Source organism: Narcine bancroftii, chromosome 5 (genome assembly GCF_036971445.1).
Source record: "Narcine bancroftii isolate sNarBan1 chromosome 5, sNarBan1.hap1, whole genome shotgun sequence".
In the NCBI taxonomy this organism is placed as follows: Eukaryota; Metazoa; Chordata; class Chondrichthyes; order Torpediniformes; family Narcinidae; genus Narcine; species Narcine bancroftii.
This window is the reverse complement of record NC_091473.1, coordinates 205,540,499-205,553,470: the sequence shown is the minus strand read 5'-3', so window position 1 is coordinate 205,553,470 and position 12,972 is coordinate 205,540,499. Positions and strand designations below refer to the sequence as shown.

General features: G+C 39.0%; 1 long non-coding RNA gene across 1 annotated transcript in view; it reads left to right on the top strand.

The window, feature by feature from the left end:
- The window catches only part of LOC138762895 (uncharacterized), a 61,838-nt gene extending 56,579 nt beyond the window's left edge, over positions 1-5,259 (top strand). The window contains exons 2-3 of the long non-coding RNA XR_011357227.1: positions 2,250-2,516; positions 3,210-5,259. This is a non-coding gene — a long non-coding RNA (uncharacterized lncRNA). The remainder of the gene's footprint in view (positions 1-2,249; positions 2,517-3,209) is intronic.
- Positions 5,260-12,972: the final 7,713 nt, after the last annotated feature.

Below are 12,972 nucleotides of genomic sequence, written 5' to 3'. Positions count from 1 at the left end.
AAATCAATGAAGACTTAACCCCTCTAAACCCTTTGGTTGTAGAAATACGACATGATCTTCTTATATCTAACACTCTTACTCGTTACATCGGGAGAATAATCTTCAAGTAGACGAATCTTCTGACCTTTGTAGTCCATCATTCCTCTTCCACCATATTCACGTATTAAAAGCTTCTTAGTTTGAAATTAATGAAGACATACAATAACCGATCGAGTTCTCTGACTGGAACTGACAGGGAGAGTCGTCAGACTCCAGGACCATACATTTCTAACAAAAATCTTTCGAAGGATTTAGTAGGTTGATCACCCTCATTTGACTCTTTCAAGCCCTGAATTCGTACGTTATTTCCTCTGCTTTTGTTTTCTAAGTTAATGATATTCTGATTTCATTCTTAATTATATTTTACAGCTTTTTACTTAACACTTGAAATATAATTCAGTCTTGTATCCACAACAGTCGAGATTGCTTCATTATCATGAATACGTCTGTCATGATCTTCTTATATTTCTGTAAATTAATCCAAATTAGCATTCATCTACTTAAATTCCTTTATGAATTACTTTCTCATCAGAGAATTCTTTCGTATGTTGTCCAAGCAATTCCATAAGAGATTCCCAAGATGCAGGAGGATCCTCTTATCTCCTTCTATCCATATTGAAGACAATTACTGCCGTTAATCCAATCAATTTAAGGCGCAACGTGTTTAAAGAATAAGGACTTTAAAAATTTGAAAATGATAAGATAAGCTGGACCAACTTCAAAAAGTTGCTATTTCATCAGCGGCCAGAAGGAAGTCCCCTTATTTATTTATCAAACATCCGCATGGCTGCAGCGTAGAAATGTCTGCGCATCTGTATATTGTTCAACGACAACGATAATAAACATTATAATTAATATGAAACTAGTCAAGGAGATAAGAAAAATATCGTGGGCGCAACAATGCCATGGAAACTTGAATTCATCGGGTAAAACGTACATGATAATCCATATTGACCAGAGAAACGGCGTTCTCTTTGGTCTGGGGAAAAACATGGCGTCTGGCTTTAATCTGTCGTGTTTGTTCTCTGAATCGGAGAGATGTGATGAAATGCGGATCAGGGGCATGTTTCTATTTCGATAAGACGAGCGGGCATTGCCCCTAAATTTGGATTTCTCAGTCAGTGCTCCGCATTAGTTGGTTGGGCGATTGCAAAATGTAGGTCCTGATGCATTCAGACTACCATCGACCGCAATTTCAATACGTGCCTTCTTTCCTGTCCGATTCCCTTATGTAAATTGCTGGATATTCTGGTAAACTATAAGACCGAGACAACCTGAACACTGTAGAGAAAAATGTCATAATCGCTTCGGGAACCCTCCATCCAGATGGCATTTACATCGACTTCTCGTGTTACCATCAGAATCCCCTTCTCCTTTTTCCTCCAGCTATCTCTCTCTCTGGATCTTTAATCTCTCTCTCTCTCTCTCTCTCTCTCTCTCTCTCTCTCTCTCTCTCTCTCTCTCTCTCTCTCTCTCTCTCTCTCTCTCTCTCTCTCTCTCTCTCTCTCTCTCTCTCGCCAGCTCTGTATTCATAGACCCAAACATCCTCCCCAATGAATTCTCTCCTTTTCCTCATCTCAATAGCACGTTAACACCATTTCACTTTTTGCCTGTACTTTTCTCCTGACTTTCCATTGAATGAAGACGCCTATCTGTTTTTCCTCTACAAGACCAGCTCTGTCGTCATTTAGCGAAAACATCCTCCCAATCAATTCCTCTCTGCTGGCCCGCTTCTCCATATCAAATTAAAACGTTTATATTTAATTGAAACGCCTGTCTAAAAATTTGGATATACATCTTTACCTTCTGCTAAATTACTCCAGCATTCCGTATTTTTTCTATACTCACAGTGACTTCAGTCTTTAGTATTTCATAACTTCGAAGCAACTTCGTTTACTTTCAGTGTGCAACTCAAATATCTTCACCGAGGCTGCAACTGAGATGTGACATGGAGGCCTTCCACTTTGCAACTTTGGCAACAAACAACATTAAGTCGAAGGAATGTAGAGCACAACTGTCAAACACTGGCCCGCGGGCAAAATTTGGCCCGTGATATAATTATATTTGGCCCGCAAGATAATTTCAAAAATGTATTAGAGGTGGCCCGCTGGCCTCCGTGCCAGTATAGCACATGCACAGTAATACAACAAATCCCAGAATGCATTTGCATCAGCCTGCTAATCGCCCCACCTCCACTGTTTACGTTGCAGGGTCTCACCATGGACTCTGGTTTTTGGGCCTGGCCGGTGTCAGGGGAAGCCAAGGCCACTTCCCAGCACCCAGAACCAGAGGCCTCAGGCCTGATCTCACCAGGACCGTTGCTCACTCCTCCTCTGTGCCGCAGGCCAATCCGTGACTTATGGTGATGGGGCCGCTGATCCGCCGAGATGCTGCCCTGCAGTGAGAGCCGATGCCCCTGCACTGTCGATGTCCAACCCGATCGCCTGCAAACCCTGCCCTCCCGCACACAGGCCTGAGTAAGTATTATGAACTTTAATCTCAGGATAAAACGATCTTCCAATAGTTTCATGTAACAGTGATAAATATATTCCTGGTTAAAAATGGTCCTGCACCTGTATACAAGCTCATTAGGCATAAAACTTGAAAAGTGTGTAAATCAAAGGATATCTGTACCAATAGAAAAAGGGCATGCAAATAACCCTGCTAGAATTCATGCCCACAATCGGTCACCCATTTGATTGTTTCAGGAATCATGTTATTCTCCCACATTCTCAATAGCCCTCAGATTTTACTATTCGACAGCACACTAGCAACATTTGACAAATCCTCTATAGAGAAATATTACTTATTGAATATTTTATTTCTCATTTGTTAATGCTTCTGGAAAGAGTTTATCCAAAACTATTATTAAACATTAATTTTAATAAGAAAAAGTTTAACATTACATACGTTGAAAGAAGAGAAAACATGCAGATGTTGTTGAAAATTTTCAATAAATATTTAGTTCGGCCCTCGACTTAGTCCAAGTTTTTAATTTTGGCCCTCCGTGAATTTGAGTTTGACACCCCTGACGTAGAGCTAAATGGTTTCGTCGAGAGTGTTCTCTGGCTCAAGGGTCATGTCCTCTTTTACTCTCTGTCCATTTATTCTTTACTTCTTCCTCTCATCGGAAGATTGATTTTCACGTTTTTTTTCCTTCAACTTTTTAGCTCCCAATGGTAGGAATTTCAAGCACCTGTACATCCAAAAGAAATCATCACAGTCAACTGAAGAATGGGATTATGTATTTTGGGATTAAAAACAGATAATGACTTGAAGATTTTGTGGAAGATGAACTACATCCCCTTGTTTAAAAAGGTTGAAGAAGATTTAAATGAATGTTCGACTTTTCCAATAACTTTGGAAGAGTTAATTGTTATGAAAATAAATATATTCCCGTGTATACAGTGAATCTTTCAGACACTTCCAGTGCCATTACCAAGAAAGATTTTTTAAATTATTAATAAGTTAGGAAGTTTCTTTGGAAAAGTAAGTTAGCCAGAGTTTCCACGGAAGCATTAGTTTGGAAATACTATATGTGGAGGGGGGTGGGGTTTCAATTCCAAACTTTTACATATTACTGAGTGGCCCAGATGAAATTTGTCACTTCCCTCTTTGATGGAGGAGACGAGCCTTCATGGATAGAAACTGAAGTGCACAAAGTCGGTGAGAGCGTATCAGATGATCTCATATATGCATGGAATATTTAATCTATTTCTGGTGGAAATGAAACACCTTTAACAAAGCATAGTTTGAATATTTAGTTTAAATTGAATCATCTAATTATAACCAAGGTAAAAAAGATCTTCAAAGAAGACTTTGACTCAAAATACATAAATAACTAACAATGCATAATAATATTCTGCATAAATGGTTCCATAACGACAGCAGGTATGAGGAACATTCCTGTAAACAAAGGCAATTAATATCATTTGAACTGTTAAAAATATTCTTAATAATACAATCTTAATAGTTTTTGGAGATGATTTAGAATCGGCCATGATGTTCCCAGAGTGCAGTGAAATGGAAATGCTGATTCGAAAGGGGAACCCAGGAAAGTTTACATCTGCAATGTATTCCTTACTTCAGTAGGGGAAGTTATATAAATCAAAACAAAAATTGAAATGGGCTTGAATAAAAATTTTGGTGATACAAACTGCTCCTATTTATGATAGGAATGCATGACCAATACACATAAATGTAAGATATAGTGATGCAATGTAATTTCTATGTTTCAGCTATATCTTACCCCTCAGAAATTACATAAAAGATATTCTAATACAATGGCCTCAATCTTTTTGTATCCACTCACATACCACTTTAAGTATTCCCTATGCCGTAGCTGCTCTATGATTAATAAGGAATTGCTTAAGGTCGTATGTGAGTGAACAGAAAAATGTTGAGAACCACTGTTCTAATATATCGGACGAATTTGTTGGCAGAGGATGTACTGATATATTTGACAGAATCAGCAACTTCATTTCACAAATTGTACTCAGAACTGGAAGACTATGTGGAACGACACAGGTTCTAAAATAAATTGGGATAAATGCGAAATTAAGCCGTTTGGAGGTGACAAAGAAAAACTCAATGTCCGTGGCCGCTGAATTGGATACAATATGTAGTGACGAGAAGCGACAATTTTAAAAATTTATGCACGTTAAGTTATCTCCGGTTGCTTAAAATATTTGAAGAGGATTTGAATACCAATACTATTAGCTATAAAGTCAATTGTGTAAAAATGAATATATTTACAAGAGTACAATATCTGTTTCAGACGCTGCCCATAACGTTGCCTCAGTTTTTTTTAAGTATTTAAATAAATAAGTCAGATTTTTTCATTGGAAATGTAAGATAACTCGAGTCTCCATATAAAAAAGTATTTGGTATGCAATAAATTATCAGATTGGGTCTGTGCAGGGTTGAGGTTACACTTTCTCCGAAAACACCCCTGAATCTGGATATGTTCATATATTAAACAACCAATAGTAACATTTTGAATACCGATACACGAAATGGACCAGGTATATCGAGGGCTGTTATGAGCAGAGTCAACTAATGTCATTTGATCAATGAGAAACTAAGTACGATATTGTGAATGATACAATCTTCTACTATTTTCAGTTCAGAGCTTACTTAAGGGACAAGTTGGACCTAACAATGATTCTACCAAGGTGCAGTGATGAGAGCAGTCTGAATCAGAACGAAAACACAAAGAAACATACAACAGAATGTATCTCTTACTTCATAGTAAAACTCCTTAACGGGGTGGGTGGGTAGGGTTAGATAAGTCTAGACTTAAATATAAGAATTAATAGATAAAAATGGTCCGATTTATTTCAGTCAGTAGGACAAACACAATAAATGTAAGATCCAGACGGGTGCAGAATAATCTTTTTTGCACCAGTTATATATCACGCCGAAATAAACTAAATAAATTACATTCAGATTTTTCGGAACAATTCTTGAGATGAGGCGAGGAGATAGGAACCCTTTTACATTCAGCCTGGTCATGTCCCAAGGTGAGACACTTCTGGGTGGGTGAAGGGAGTTTCCGAGAGAAAATTATTTGGCTTCAAATTCCACAAAATCCTGAACTGTTTTTAAATGGGAATATTGTGGGAGTAAGACCAAAGATGAGGCTGCTCAAATATCAAATACAATTTGTCAAGAAGCATTGCCAGTGGCCAGGCAATAGAAAGTGGTTACTTCGAAGTTTGATGCCCATGGAGGTATAACTCGTTGGATGTGGAAATGCACAGTTGTCCTTCCCTTGAGAAGATTATCTATAACCTAAGAAATAATATGGGATGCAATTTTTAAATGTATGACAGCCATATATACAAACTATGAGTATCAATCTTTAGCTGTGCTCAGCCCACGGACGCCCCATCCCTGATCGCCCTCGAGACCGACGTCAAAGTCCCCTAGAGACTTTCAAGTTTTGAAAATTTGAAAGCTGTGTAGGAGACTACAGATTCCCGACATCCACCGTTCTTTCTTTTCTTACTTATTTATCTTTATTTTAATGTTCTTTTGTATATTTTTCATCGAGATTTCTTCTTTCTTTACTAATTCTCTCTTTTCATTTCTTGGTGAGGGTGGGGCGGGTTGGATGAGGGATTATGTATCATCGATTACTCGCTCTTTTCTGTATTTGAGATGTTATGTTTTTTTTCCTGTTGGTTGCATGTTTAACCTTAAATGATCTAAATAAAATATCAACAAAAATAAGTCATAACCGTGGGAGTCGTTTCTCTCTTGCGATTCTAAAATCTTACGTAAGCCCCGTCATGCGGCGTGCGATTCAACTGGCAACAGCATAAACAAATGCAAACTTTGGTTCTCCCCCACCTTTCAATGCTGTCTGAAAATTTCGAGATGTCAAGGGCTCAGTTCTCATTCTCTGAAGTCTTCAGTATTTCAGCACGTGGATACATGAACTTTGAATCGCGTTGAGGAAATATATTGTGTGCTTTACTTGAATAACTGGAATAATATAAAAGCCTAATCATTAGCTCGAATAATGGGAAAATGGCATTTCGGCGGCGCATACCTTTGGATATTGTACGGGAATGGCATATCATTGACCAGCCCATAAATATGGAAATAAATGTTTTCGATTCATGATCTCTTTTGGATCAAGCTGTTCTCTCATCCCTACAATAGGCGTGATAACGCCGAGAGTAAAATGCAAAAGTTAGCTGACGTCATCAAGATGCATGTGTGTCTAAGTAGCAAAGATGGTATAAGTCCATTCGCACAATTTAACTGAAGTTGCACTTTTGTCATACTTATCCCCAACCACACTCAAGCCTCTCGCTCGTTGCTCTCTTACTCCTCTGAGGCCCTGTAGTCGAAATTATGGCAGATGTGACCAGCTTAACTATATGGAATAGCATGCCAACGGCTCATCCTTTAGTTCCTGTGTATTTTGCACGTCTCGCATTATTTACGTTAATCCGCCGTTTATTATTAAATAGACCTTCGAATAGTTGGCCCGGCTATTCTTCATCTTACACTGTCGCTTTTGAAGTGGATAGTCCATATATCATTTTCCATTGCAAACACATTTTTCACTCTTTTGATGGAAGTTTTCCCATCAGAAGCAACAGTTCCATTTATAGTTTTACATCTCCTTGTCATTCTTTCACGCTTTACTCTCCAGTTTATTCTAATTTTTGTTAATGGTTTTACAAATACAGTTGGCATTATATTCACCCGACACTGGCCTCATTACATTTATTATTTCACTTTTTATGCTTGGTGAACATGGTGGTTAAATCAAATATAGCCTATTTATTTTAACCAGGCTTGATCGTGTCTCTAATAATGTTAATGATATAATGCTAGGATCACGTTAAATAATAATATAAGCTTCCCAATGATTCATGCTATCGATCTTTTAAATGTGTGTTTATTCACTTGATACTTGGATTGTTTGCTGTTCTGATTTAAGCACTGTGCCTTCGAGAACGTAGCACATAATATAGCATGCAGTAGGAAGCCAAAATAAATTAAATACCTTTTTTCCAGCATATTTGATTTTCGCTGCAGGTTAATGTATCGATCCAGCGACCTTTAAATCGATGGAAGTTTCTGAAGCATCTATTGTAATTAAACGTATCTTTCTAATATTAGGCCAGAATCATTTCAATCAGAATGCCACATATTCAAATATGTTAAAGCATGATTGCTGGTGCATTTTTATTTATATTATCCTCCTGCCTCTCAAATGGCAGATAACATAAATTAAATCAGAAAACGACTTTGAGTTTTTAATTGCCATTTCTGTTGATACGTAGTAAATAATATTGTCTTTTCTGAAATACAGGCAAATTGACATACAATATGTAGAACTGCTGTGGACAAATGTCACACTTTCTGCAAACTGAAAAGATGGCTGTATTACAAATAGAAGATGTAGGCTATGGAGATAATTGAGTTGAAACTGAGCAAGCCATCGACGCTGACCTGATAAGACGTCCATTCAAACATCTGACCAAAAAAGCTGAATAGTGTATTCCTATTTTCAATATTCTGTCATACGCTGGGTGGGGGAAGAGTGTGACCGGTGTGGAATGGATCTTTACAGATGTTGGGATCTTCCCCGAAGCAGAGGTAGGTGTAGACTTGGACAAATCTGGAGACAGTGAGAGACGGAATAGCATGAACAGAAACAGCAGAAATACGCTTCAGAATGTAGACAATTTAGACAAATAATTCTCCTCCTATAAAAGGGGTACTGCTTTTTTCTTTCAAATAGAATGAGCACACAAAGTATTACGGCATGGACAATGAGAAGGATTTTCCAACGCCTGTTGAAATACGATGCTAAATTTATATCTAGGATGTCTAAAACTGCGCCCTGAAAAGTTTGTTTCCCGTCTCCTCCATTCACCAAATCAGTATGTGGTATTGATTCATATTCAAATGCTTCCCGTACCATTGCAGCCAACAACTCGTCACCTGTGTTTGAGGTCTCTTGCAGTGCCACCTCTGGCTGTATATCTTGTAACTTCCACGGATGTTGTGTTATCACAGACACGTTAAATTAAATCAGGAATATTAAATTAGAATATGTGAAATCGGAATGTTAATTTGAAAGGCTAATAACTTCCTAAAACAGGGTAAATAGGGTATAATGGATTTTCAAAATTTTGAGGCGTATTTTACCAATTCGGTAATGGATTAAATTTAAAGGGAAAATTCTTCCTATTGTCAAGGTCTCGGAACCAGAGAATAACATTGGATGAGAAAAGGAGGGATGCAAAGCCAGAGTTCTGTCTCATTGTTCAAAGGCACACCTCTGATCTGGAATTGGTTGGTCAACAGATTGTGGGGGAAGATATAGAAATAATGGCGGCACTAAGGTAGTGATCATGGGAGATTTTAACTTCCCTCACATTGATTGGGATACCCATACAGTTAGAGGGCTGGTTGGGCTAGAGTTCGTTAAATGTGTTCAAGATTGTTTTCTGAATCAATTAGTAGAAGAACCAACTCGGGACTGTGTAATACTAGATCTCCTATTAGGGAATGAGATAGGTCAGGTATCGGACATTAACGTTGGAGAACACATTGGGTGTAGTGATCATAACTCTGTTAATTTTCGTGTAGTTTTAGGGAAGAGCAAGGAGGGGCTTAAAGTTGAGGTTCTGCATTGGAGAAGAGCATATTTCGAAGGAATAAGAAGGGATTTGGGGAGTATTGAGTGAGACATGATATTTTCAGGTAAGGATGTAAATGAAAAATGGAGGATATTCAAAAAAGAAATTTTGAGGGTACAGAGTAGATATGTCCCAGTGGGAATCAAAGGAAAGGCTGGAAGTCATAGGGAGGCTTTGTTTTCGAGGAATATTGGAAATTTGGTTAGGAGAAAAAGGGAGGTGAACAAGAGGTATAAAGAGTAGGGAGCTGAGAGTTTGAGGAGGACTGCAAGGAGTGTAGAAGGAATCTTAAGAAATAAATTAGCAAGTCCAAAAAAAGGCACGAAGAGGCGTTGGCAGACAGAGTAAAAATAAATCCAAAGGGTTTCTCTAGGAACATTAAAAGTAAAAGATTACTGAGGGATAAAATTGGACCCCTTGTAGATAGCGAGTGTAGGCTGAGTGAGAAGTCACAGGAAATGGGGGAAATTTTGAATTATTTATTTTCCTCGGTATTCACTAGGGAAAAAATATTGAACTAGTTGAAGTAAAGAAAAATAGTGGTGAGGTCATGAAGCATATAAGGATAACCGAGGAGGTAGTGATGGCTGTGTTGAAATCTGTGGATAAATCTCTGGGATCGGACAAAATATTCCCAAGGACACACAGGGAAGCTTGTGGACAGATAGTGGTGTCATTAACAGAGATATTTAGGATGTCACTGGTCACGGGGGTAGTGCCAAAGGATTGGAGGGTGGCGCATGTTTTTCTGCTGTTTAGGAAAGGGTCCAAATGTAAACCTGGAAATTATAGGCCCGTGAGTCTGACGTCTGTGGTGGGTAAGTTGATGGAAAGTGTTCTGAGGGATGGTATTTACAAATATTTGGAGGTACAGGGATTGATAGGGAATAATAAGCATGGTTTCGTCAGGGGTAGATCATGCTTAACGAACCTGATTGAGTTTTTCGAGGGGGTTACAAAAAAGTTTGATGAAGGGAAAGCTCTGGATGCTGTCTATTTAGACTTTAGTAAAGCTTTTGACAAAGTTCCCCACAGGAGGTTAGGAAAAAAGGTGGAGGCATTAGGTATATATAAGGAGGTAGTGAAATGGATTCAACAATGGTTAGATGGGAGGTGTCAGAGAGAAGTGGTAGAAACGTGTTTGTCCAATTGGAGACCGGTGACTAGTGGAGCTCCTCAGGGATCGATACGGGGTCCACTATTGTTTGTTAAATATATATTAATGATCTGGAAGTAGGGGTGGAGAATTGGATAAGCAAGTTTGCGGTTGATACAAAGATTGGTGGTGTTGTGGACAGTGAGTAAGATTACCGTAGTTTAAAAGGTGATTTAGAAAGGCTGGAGGTGTCGGCTGAGAAATGGCTGATGGAATTTAATACAGATAAGTGTGAGTTGTTACATTTTGGAAAAGCAAATCTGAATAGGTCATATGCATTAAATGGTAGAATATTGAGATGTGCAGAGCAGCAAAGGGATTTAGGAGTGATGCTAAATAGTACCCTCAAGGCTGATACTCAGGTACTTGGTGTGGTGGAGAAAGCATTTGAAATGTTGGCCTTCATTAATCGGAGTATTGAATTCAAGAGTAGGGAGATTATGATGAAATTGTACAAGGCATTGGTGAGGCCACATTTGGAGTACTGTGTACAGTTTTGGTCACCAAATTATTGGAAAGATATAAACAAAATAGAGAGAGTGCAGAGAATGTTCACGAGAATGTTGACAGGATTTCAAGGTTTGAGTTACAGGGAAAGGTTGTGCAGACTAGGGTTTTTTTCTCTGGAGCGTAGAAGATTGAGGGGGGACTTGATAGAGGTATTTAAGATTTTAAAAGGGACAGACAGAGTAAATGTGGATAGGCGTTTTCAATTAAGAGTGGGGGAGATTCAAACTAGAGGGAATGGTTTAAGATTGAATCGGGAAAACTATCAGGAGAACATGAGGGGAAATTTCTTTACGCAAAGGGTGGTAGGGACGTGGAATGAACTTCCAGCAGACGTGGTTGAGGCGGGATCATTGGTTACATTTAAGGATAGACTAGATAGTTACATGGAGAGGAGAGGACTGGAGGGGTATGGACCGGGTGCTGGTCAGTGGGACTAGGAGGGAGGGAATTTGTTATGGCATGGACTCATAGGGCCGAATTGGCCTATTCTGTGCTATAAGTGGTTATATGGTTACATGTTATATGGTTAAAGCGAAGCTGCTGTAATGGCATCATTGCCTCTGCTCACCCGCGAGGAACGAAGACACAGCGCTCCCGCCTGGTTTCATATTGGCCTGTCCTAGTTCGATGGCTCCCTACAGGCTTACAAAGGCCTCCTTGTAGATTTTGAAGTTTAACTCTGGGCTGGGATTGCCTCTGAACTTGAGACTTGTGCTGCTTCAGAGGCTTCGAGTGTGATAAGGGCGAAACTCAGTGAATCTTGGGGGACTTTCGTTTGCATCTCTTTCTCTCATGACAGGGACTCCGGGCAATGATATTGCTCAATCTTTTTCCACCTAATGACAGATTAAATGCAATTACATAATAACATTTCATTTCTGTTTTATTACATGACAATAAATTGTACTTAATCTGATAAAATTATCTTATCAGTAGCATAAAATTGGATAGTCATCCATTTGGGTTGTATTGCATGTACGGAGCAGCAAACAATTGTTTAAAGCTTTGTTCAGGCAATGAGATGACCTGTTACGTTTGTAGTCTCACCCCTGTTCCGTAACTCTGTTGGATCACAGCACAATAATGCATGGCCGTATCTTCCAGCTATGTTTCAGAATCATTCAGTGGAACCGTGCGCTTCAAAATATCAAGCACCATCGAGAAACGTTTTCGGTGATTTTTTTCTATTTATCTTGCCGTTATTTTGCGTTTTGACCATCAAAATATACAGTGACTGGCCGCAATACATACGGTGCCAGATTAATCTTGGAGTACTTATGCTTGTTCTTGTATTGTTACAATTAAGTTGAGAATCGTCTCCTTCAGTCACTGTGATCACAATTGGTGTCTGCGAAAAGGACAATGTCCAGACATATAAAGAAGAGAACATGAATCAACCAACAGGACACATTACCCTGAATTGCCACAATTCCTGAAACTTGTATAAGCTAAAAAAAAAACTAGAAACGAAATAACTCTCCAAGATAAGCAAGCGAATATTCAAGTCTTTGCGTCCTTATCTTCCCGTTGACCAAGCCTTAGTAAGTGGAGGATAACCGCGGGTGGAGCGTGAGTATTAACAGTGAGCCCATTCCGTGGGATAGCGAAAATTGACCTGGATATTCCCCTGAACCTATCGGGCATCGATCATCAAAGAGCTAGATCCAGGATCTTGGTTTCACTCCCGGTTTTCGGTAGACAATATTGCATTCATGCATGAAATTCACTGATTAAATGGACTGAAACGCAGTCAACCTACCGGTGTAGAGAGCAAATGATTTAAGAAACCAATAGGTTGAAAGCGAATACAGAGTTGCGAGGCGCCGAGGATGAATTTGAGCTGAATCGACATGATTCAGAAATAGTTTGCAATCGGAGGTACAAATAGAGCTGTGAAGTCTGGTCTCTCTCGTGATTGCCAGAGTGACAGCCGCTCAGTACAATGCTCTCACCCTCTCCGATCACACCAACCGCAATTTGAATCTGTTGCTCGTTATCTCCTATAGTCGTATTTCTCCTTCTTTCTTCGATTTCACCAATCAATTCAAAGCTTTTTTGATTTCAATTTCATGCAGTTCCAGTTGGGCCTCGACTCGA